Source organism: Lactuca virosa, chromosome 9 (assembly GCF_052849685.1).
Source record: "Lactuca virosa cultivar CGN04683 chromosome 9, Lactuca_virosa_CGN04683_v6, whole genome shotgun sequence".
Lineage (NCBI taxonomy): Eukaryota > Viridiplantae > Streptophyta > Magnoliopsida > Asterales > Asteraceae > Lactuca > Lactuca virosa.
Genome location: NC_136434.1, coordinates 270888724 through 270898539, shown reverse-complemented (window position 1 = coordinate 270898539; position 9816 = coordinate 270888724).

The window sequence follows — 9816 nt, the reverse complement described above, 5'->3', positions numbered from 1 at the left end:
GGGAGGTTTAGTAAACTGTTGATTTTTGCGAAAGGATGAGGGTGGTAGCATGTTGAACTGTTGGCTAACAAGAGCAATAGCATTTTGGAACTCTTCTTCATCATCGTATTCTGAATCAGCTTCGTATGACTGCGTTGGGTTGTCATACGAGGGAGAGTAAAGTGAGGATTGGGTGTGATGGGCTTGAGCTATGAGAGCGAGTGGGCCTCCGAAGTCTGCACAGTCTTTGAGTACAGTGGATTCTTGTGCTTGAAGTTCACCATACATCTTGTAAAGAGATAACAAATGAATCTTTCTATCTCCTTAGACTATCATCTTAGCCATAGTCCAGTCTCTACCCAAACCATTGAGAAACTGAAGGTTTGTCTCATGGTTACCTCGGACAGTGCCAACATTTGATAAATTTGTGACAATCAGATTGAACCTTTTGAAAGAGTCTTCAAGACTTTCACCAGCATGAGCTTTGAAGTTATTGAACTCGTTGAGTGCGGTTGTGAGCTTCTTATCTTGAGCTTGTTCTGTACCTTCATACAAGTTCTTGAGAACATCCCAGATTTCTTTAGCTAACTTGCAATTGATGATGATATCGAAGTTGTTAGGAGCAACTCCACAAGATATCTCATAAAAATCAACAACGTCATTTTCCATATTTTCAAGATCATCTTTATGTTGGATAAGGTGTCTAAGTCCATAACTATATTTAGTATGTACTTGACCCGGTTTGGCATGGTCCATTTGGGTTGCATCTTCATCACAACTGTTGGATAGATAAAATGAGAAAAAGGACACTTACGATTTGTTAATATATTATAAGTTCTAATATATTAATATGAAATCATATTATTTAATTAGTATTGATCAAGAATTAATTTGGAATTAATTTTATGATAAAAAAGAGACTAACTAAATATATGGGGATTGATTTGTAAATCATTCATTCTTGTATAGTGGGCTTATGGTTCATGATTCACTAGATTGGGCTAGGACCCATTGGGTGCTCCATGGATGCTCCATGGAGGTTAAAACCCATGGATCATTGGGGAAATGAAAAGCCATGCACATTAGGGTTTACATGGTGTAACCCTACATGTGACACACTATATAAAGAGCTCCATAGCTAGCAAAATCAGCCACTATTACAAGACAAGGAGGGCTAGCCAATTTTGTGTTAAAAGTGTTCTTCTCTCAAGTTATTCCAAGAGTTGTAGGTGTTGTGTGAAACATTTGAGGCATCACATTTGGGGTGCTAGGCTCACAAGGTCTTAAGGAATCCAAGCTACAAGAAAAGGTATGTCATTCTACTAGTTTTATATTACAAGTACCCCATGCCATGCTAGTTAGGATGTAAACCTTGGAAAATTATTATTTCCATGAATATTAGAGAAAACATAGCTCCAAGGTTTCTAGGGTTGCATGTACACCTTAGGAGTGTTAGAATGCTACAAACCCATCAGTGGTATCAGAGTCTAGGCTTGTTTTCTTTGTATTTGATGCAAACTGCTTGAAAAAATCGATTTTTCTGCTCACTGTTCAAAGAACTCACCGAGTCCATGGGGGGACTCGATGAGTCCAAGATAAAATGCATCCTACTCGTCGAGTAGGTTCTTGCACTCGACGAGTAGGAGCCCCTGTGTGCAAAATTTCGAGTTTTGCTGCTGGAAATGGACTAGAATCATTACCCTAAATTGTTTTGCACTTGTAAAACCTGTTTTTGATGTGGTAATGATTATGCTAATCCATTTACAATGGTTATTATCAAAATTTTAATTTTTTTATGTGTTTATATGATTCTTGAAATTGTTGATATGAATGTTCATACTTATGAGTTTTAGAAGATCATATGAATTATTTGCAAATTGTTTGTTAGTGTAAATTTTGATCTTTATGCCTATTGATGGAGTCCATAATTTGTCCTGAAGTTATGGATTACCAAAAGTCACTTCTTTAATTTGTCATTAAAAGAGCCATAGGTTACATAAAGTGAAGATTCTTCATTTTAATAAACCATTAAACTCATAGGTCATGAACATGAAAGGTTTTGAATGGTTTCAAAACTTGCCGTCAAGTTTTGGAATTTGTAAAGTCCTATAGAAAACTTTAATTCCAAACCCTATAGTTTTAAAAGTTAAAATTCAACCATTATACTTTATAATATTATAAGTTAATATATATATATATATATATATATATATATATATATATATATATATATATATATATATATGTATAAGAGCAAGTCAGTCTTACTGTTAGTAGGCCTCATTCACGAAGCCGGTCTATAAGGGGGGTATAAGGTTGTTGCCTATAAAATGGCAGCTTAATAGGTGTCCACTCTCACCCACGGCTTCCTTGACTGGTGGAGGGTCATTAGCCGAACGGGTAGGACAAGGACTATAATTCTCATTAAAAGTATAATGAAATATCTAAAGTAACTAAACCTTTGTTAAATTCCCAATCTTAGTTACTTTAGGAAAATGTGGAATTGGTGCTAGCCCATGAAATTACACTTTGTACCTTACCAAGACGTTGGTGGAGCGTGTGTGGGTAACCGGCACACTAACATGGACTAGTAAGAGTGGCAAAGGGTGACTTAATATTTATCATAAATAGATGGAGCGTGTGTGGGTAACCGGCACATCGATGAGGTGATAAAGATTAAGGGTACCAAGTAAATTTGAATGGTTATTCACACCTATAAAATGGCAGCTTAATAGGTGTCCACTCTCACCCACGACTCCCTTGACTGGTGGAGGGTCGTTAGCCGAACGGGTAGGACAAGGACTATAATTCTCATTAAAAGTATAATGAAATATCTAAAGTAACTAAACCTTTGTTAAATTTCCAATCTTAGTTACTTTAGGAAAATGTGGAATTGGTGCTAGCCCATGAAATTACACTTTGTACCTTACCAAGACGTTGGTGGAGCGTGTGTGGGTAACCGGCACACTAACATGGACTAGTAAGAGTGGCAAAGGGTGACTTAATATTTATCATAAATCGATGGAGCGTGTGTGGGTAACCGGCACATCGATGAGGTGATAAAGATTAAGGGTACCAAGTAAATTTGAATGGTTATTCACACCTTGTTTGTGATCCTCGGCATCCCAGTCACAAACTTGAGAGGGCACAATCGAGATTTAAACATGCCATTGAAAATTTCAATGAATCTCAAAAGAATCTAGGAGTTTCAATCCAGTTAAAACCTAATAATTTATTTCGTTTTTCATGGTGGAAATTGGTGAATCGTCATTCACCTACCTTCAAATATTTTATAGCTTGGAATACGACATCCCTCTTCTAAGTTATAAAGTATTGTGTTGGGTCTTGGCCTTAATATTACATTTGGGTGTCTTATTAAGGATTCTATATCTAATCTAAACTTGTCTTTCTTCTTTTCAGATGTCTTCCAACAATGCTGCTTCTGGCTCAATCCCTACCGGCTCCTTCTCTCTCATGAACCTTTGTGGGAGAGTCATCTTTGATGGTTCCAACTTCAATGATTGGATCAGGAACATCAGGATGGTCAGCCATTACGAGGACAAGGAATATGTCCTCGACAAGGAGCTGAAGGAAACGGATGAGTCTACTAGTACTCCATAGGAGATCGTTGAATTTAGGGCACATGAGAGAGATTCTACCAAGGTGGCATGTATCACGTTGGCCAAAATGAAAGGTGAGCTCCAAAAGTCCTATGAGGACTTTTACCCTTTTGAGATGCACATGGACCTGATGGACCGCTACCATCAAAGTGCTCGTCAAGAGAGGTATGAAATCATCTCTTCCATGATAACAACCCGAATGAAGGATGGTGAAACCATCATGGGCCACATACAGAAGATGCAAAGGTTTGTGGACCGTTTGCTCAAGTTGAATGTCAACTTCCCCGAGGAGTTGGCTATTGATATCATACTGCACTCCTTACCTACTTGTTATGATCAATTCCGAATGACATATCACATGAACAAGGAGGAGGTCACACTTAGCAAACTTCAAGGACTCTTGAAGACCGCTGAAACTGGTCTTAAGGGAAAATCATTTGTTACTACTCCTACTCCTACCACCGCCCCCGTTCTGGCAATCGGGCAAAGTAGAGGGAAGAAGAGGAAAAACCCTTCAAAGGGTGCCAAGGGAAAGTCTCTTGATGGCTCCTCTTCAAGTGGAACCAAAGGTGGTTCTGTCACTCCTTCTGCCAACCCAAAGGAAGCTCAATGCTTCTATTGTCAGGAAAAGGGGCACTGGAAACGAAACTGCCCCAAGTATCTGCAATATGTTAAGGATGGGAAGGTCAAGCCTACCCATGCAGGTATTTACACTATATTGTCTAATAACTCATCACATTCTACTTCTTGGGTTCTTGATACAGGTTGTGGTATTCATATATGTTCTGATTTGCAGGGCCTAAGAAGAAGTGAGGATGTGGAGCACGGAAAGATAAACTTGATCATGGGTAATAGGAAAGCTTCACCTGTCACCAAGATTGGAGTTTATTCTTTGTTGCTAAGTAGTGGGTTAGTGTTAGATTTAAATAAGTGTTGTTACTCGTCTGAAATGGCGAAAAATATTAATTCCTTTCATGGCTTGTACAAACAAGGATTTACTTTTTCATTTGATAATGAAGTTGGTGGTATTAATGCTTTTTATAATAATGTTATTTATTTTAAAGCATTACCTTGTGATGGTGTATATGAAACTGTGTCGGTTGTAGACAACTTAGGAAATAATGTATTACATAACGATTCTTCCACTAGTTTGGATAAGGCATCCTTGTGGCATTGTCGTATTGGACATGTTAACAAGAAGCGCATAGGACAACTCCAGAAGGCTGGAGTCTTGGAGTCATTTGACTTAAAGTCAGATGATAGTTGCGAGTCTTGTTTGCTTGGAAAAATGACAAAGTCACCCTTCACTGGTTCTTGTGCTAGGGGTGAAGGTTTGTTGGACCTCATACACACAGATGTGTGTGGACCCTTTATAACCGCCACAAGGGATGCTAACCGCTTCTTTGTGACTTTTACTGATGATTACAGTAGATATGGTTATGTCTACTTAATCAAGCATAAGTCAGCAACCTTTGAAAAGTTCAAAGAGTTTAAGCAGGAAGTAGAGAATCAGCTGGGCAGGAACATTAAGATGCTTCGATCCGATCGAGGTGGTGAGTATCTTAGTACAAAGTTCCTTGACTATCTTAGGGAATGTGGAATTGTTTCACAATTGACACCACCCAGAACACCACAGCTTAATGGTGTGCCTGAGAGGCGCAATCAAACCTTGTTAGACATGGTTCGTTCCATGATGAGTCGAGCTTCGTTACCAATCTCATTCTGGGGGTACGCCTTAGAGACTGTCGCCCATATCCTTAATCTAGTCCCTACCAAGAAGGTTACCAAAACACCTCACGAGATGTGGACCGGGAAAGTTCCCAATTTAGATCACATCAAGATTTGGGGTTGCGACTTGCGAGGCTTTCGTGAGACGGGAGACTCAGGATAAGCTCGAACCTCGAAGTGGGCGATGTATTTTCATCGGCTACCCACAAAATTCTTTTGGTTACCTCTTCTACAGACCCAGTGAGAATGTGGTCTTTGTGGCAAGAAGAGGGGTCTTTTATGAGAGAGAATTCATAATCCAAGGAAACAGTGCGAGGCAAATTGATCTTGAAGAACTTCAAGAGTCAAGCGGTGAAGGAACCTCAGGCCCTAGCGATCAACCTGAGGAGGAAAGTCCTGTTGATGAGTCCGTACCTCTAAGGCGTTCCACAAGAGTTAGGAATCCACCTGAGCATTACTATGGTTTTCATATTACTGTGGAAGGTGATGAATTTATCAGTGATAGGACACTGGTAAATCTGGATGAGCCTAACAGCTTTAAGGAAGCCATGGCAGGCCCTGAATCTACCAAATGGAAAGAGGTCATGGATAGCAAGATTCAGTCCATGTATGACAAATCAAGTTTGGAACTTGGTTGAGAATGTACCGGGTCGTAAGACGGTCGGGTGTAATTGGATCTTCAAGAAGAAGATCGGCATGGATGGAAATGTACACACTTATAAAGCGTGACTGGTTGCGAAGGGCTTTACTCAAACTCCGGGAGTTGACTATGATGAGACCTTCTCACCAGTAGCGAAGATTAAGTCTATTTGGGTTTTGCTAGCCATAGCCGCATTTCTTGATTGTGAAATATGGAAAACGGATGTCAAAACTGCTTTCCTTAATGGAAAGTTGGCTGAGGATGTTTACATGAGTCAGACAGAGGGTTTTGTTGATGCAAAGCACCCTAATAGAGTGTGTAAGCTTGAGAAATCCATCTATGGATTGAAACAAGCATCTCACAGATGGAATCTTTGTTTCGATGAGAAAGTCAAAGAGTTTGGTTTTTCGAGGAGCGAAGATGAGTCCTGTGTGTATGTTAGGGCTAATGGGAGTATAGTTAGATTTTTGGTATTGTATGTGGATGACATACTACTCATAGGAAATGACATCCCAACCCTGCAGGAAGTTAAGTCCTGGCTTGGGAAGTGTTTCGCTATGAAGGACCTTGGAGAAGCTGCCTATATCCTAGGGATAAGGATATTGAGAGAAAGGAGTAAGAGACTAATTGGACTTAGTCAAAGTACCTACTTGGATAAGGTGCTGAAAAGGTTCAGTATGCAGGATTCTAAGAAAGGTGACTTACCAATCCAGAGCAACGCCAAACTGAGTAAGACTCAGAGTCCAAGTACAGAGGCTGAGATAGTTGAGATGAGTCATGTACCATATGCTTCCGCTGTGGGCTCTATCATGTATGCTATGACTTGTACTCGCCCTGATGTGGCCTTTGCTTTGAGCATGGTCATCAGATATCAAGGGAATCCGGGAAAGGCTCACTGGACTGCGGTGAAGAATATTCTCAAGTACCTACGGAGGACTAGGTACTGGGTCCTTACCCTTGGTGGGAATGATGACTTGAGAGTAGTGGGGTATAGTGATGTTGGCTTCCAGACTGATAGGGATAATTTCCGCTCTCATTCGGGCTGGGTCTTTTCCCTAAATGGAGGAGCAATCACTTGGAAAAGTTCCAAACATGAAAAAGTGGCTGATTCAACTTGCGAATCTGAGTATATAGTGGCAAGCAAGGCGAAAAAGGAGGCTATATGGCTAAAGAACTTCATTGGAGACCTTGGAGTTGTACCAGCTATTAAGGAGCCTATGGAGATTTTCTGTGATAACGAGGGTGCAGTTGCCTTAGCTAAGGAACCAAGGGATCACGGCAGATCCAGGCACATCGACAGAAAATACCATTTCATTAGACATCGGATAGAAGAAGGGCTCCTCGTGGTGAACAGGGTATCATCGTATGAAAACCCAGCAGATCCCCTCACGAAGGGACTGTGTAGGGCTAAGCATTTACAGCATGCGAGGCGCATCGGGATGAAGGATGATATTAGTTTTACAGATTAGATAGTTATTTCTGAAGCTTGTAAAATGTAAAATGACATTTGATGATTAAATAAAAGTTGTTGTTTATTTATAAGTAAAGTGTTGCTATCTTATGTCAATTATTTATTGTTGTTTCAATTTTGCATGTTTTGACTTCCAAAATAATTTCTTTATTTAAACTCTCCACATTCAGTCATATGTTGGAAGTAGATATGAATCAAGACTGTCATGAATTGGGTTTCTAGATGTCTAAGGTGCTAGACATAGCAAATGGTTGCTACAACATTCATGAGTGCTCATAAGTTCTGAGTATTGGATTCAACCCACGCTCACTTGTATCACTTCATGGAATTTATCTCGAGTGATCGTGAGACAGTAATATCATATAAGTCTTCAAACCTAGAGATATGAGTTGTTGACTATGAGTTGGCTATACATTGATTGTACGAAAACGCATTGGTAACTCGATGTTATAAAACATGCCTTTGTGTATGATTCAACAAGTAGTAGAACAAGCATATGAGTCGAAGTTTATCTATTCCTTTTAGTCCATGGAGGATTAAAAGTGATATCTAGGCCCCTCGATGATTTTGTTTTGACCTTTGTACCGAGCCCGGTCAGAACCAAATTGATGTGTTCGGTTTAGTTTTATGTCAAACAAATCGGAAATCGGGAAACAAACTGCTAGACAATAAGTACGACATTGTTCCATGTATTTGTCCGGCTGATATCTAGAACAGAGGATTATATGATCACTTATATTAAATGGCGCATCATCATCTCAGTTCCGCGAGACTTTAAAAGAGCTACGATTGCTGGTCGGTTCCTGAAGTCATACCTGTAACTATAGTTATTAGACTTATCCAAGTGGGAGACTGTTCGATAAGGTGTCTAAGTCCATAACTATATTTAGTATGTACTTGACCTGGCTTGGCATGGTCCATTTGGGTTGCATCTTCATCACAACTGTTGGATAGACAAAATGAGAAAAAGGACACTTACGATTTGTTAATATATTATAAGTTCTAATATATTAATATGAAATCATATTTTTTAATTAGTATTGATAAATAATTAATTTGGAATTAATTTTGTGATCAAAAAGAGACTAATTAAATATATGGGGATTTATTTGTAAATCATTCATTCTTGTATAGTGGGCTTATGGTTCATGATTAACTAGATTGGGCTAGGACCCATTGGGTGCTCCATGGATGCTGCATGGAGGTTTAAACCCATGGATCATGGGGGAAATGAAAAGCCATGCACATTAGCTTTTACATGGTGTAACCCTACATGTGACACACTATATAAACAGCTCCATAGCTAGCAAAATCGGCCACTATTACAAGACAAGGAGGGATAGCCAATTTTGTGATGAAAGTGTTCTTCTCTCAAGTTATTCCAAGAGTTGTAGGTGTTGTGTGAAACATTTGAGGCATCACATTTGGGGTGCTAGGCTCACAAGGTCTTAAAGAATCCAAGCTATAAGAAAATGTATGTCATTCTACTAGTTTTATATAACAAGTACCCCATGCCATGCTAGTTAGGATGTAAACCTTGGGAAATTCTTATTTGCATGAATATTAGAGAAAACATAGATCCAAGGTTTCTAGGGTTGCATGTACACCTTAGGAGTGTTAGAATGCTCAAAACTCATCACTTTAGTGGGACGATTCATGGCTGGCTGACCTCCACCCAGTCTGGCTTGAGTGCCGTCGGCTTGAACTGGAGTAAGAATAGGGACATAAGGTCCTTCTTCCACAGATCTCCACACATATCGTCCAAGTCTTCTAAGATATCTCTCCATTCTTTGTGACTAGTGATGATATTCATTTGCCACCAATATTGGAGCTCTATTCGAAACTCCAACACTGTTGGAAACATTGAGTGATAATGCTTGTGCCATATTTCCTTGTTTTAAGAAAGATTTTGTTTTTTGTTTTTTTTTTTAAATAATTTGAGCTTCAGTGGTATAGAACGCCTTTTAAAATCAGAGTTTTGCTCAAAAAGCAACCACTTTGGCTCTGATACCAATTGTTAAGAGAAAGACTTGAGAAACACACTTGAACAAACGTTAGAACAAGTTATAATGCCGAATAAGTTTAACTCAAAGGATCATAAAGCTCAACAATAATCATAAGTTAGAGTTATAGAGTTAAATAATTAGATGCGGAAATATAAATGACAACAAGTATTATATCAAGTAAACACTTAAGCTGATTCGTAACAACGATTGCAATCAAACCAAGTTAGTAAGTGTGATCAGCTTAACGTGATTAATTCAAGAATGTATTTCTCCGAGGAGAGATTATGATCTTAAGAAAAGAGATTTTAGTTCAGCAAGATCTCGAGAGTAAGAAAGTAGTGAGAGATATAAGATATAATATGAAAGATAGAT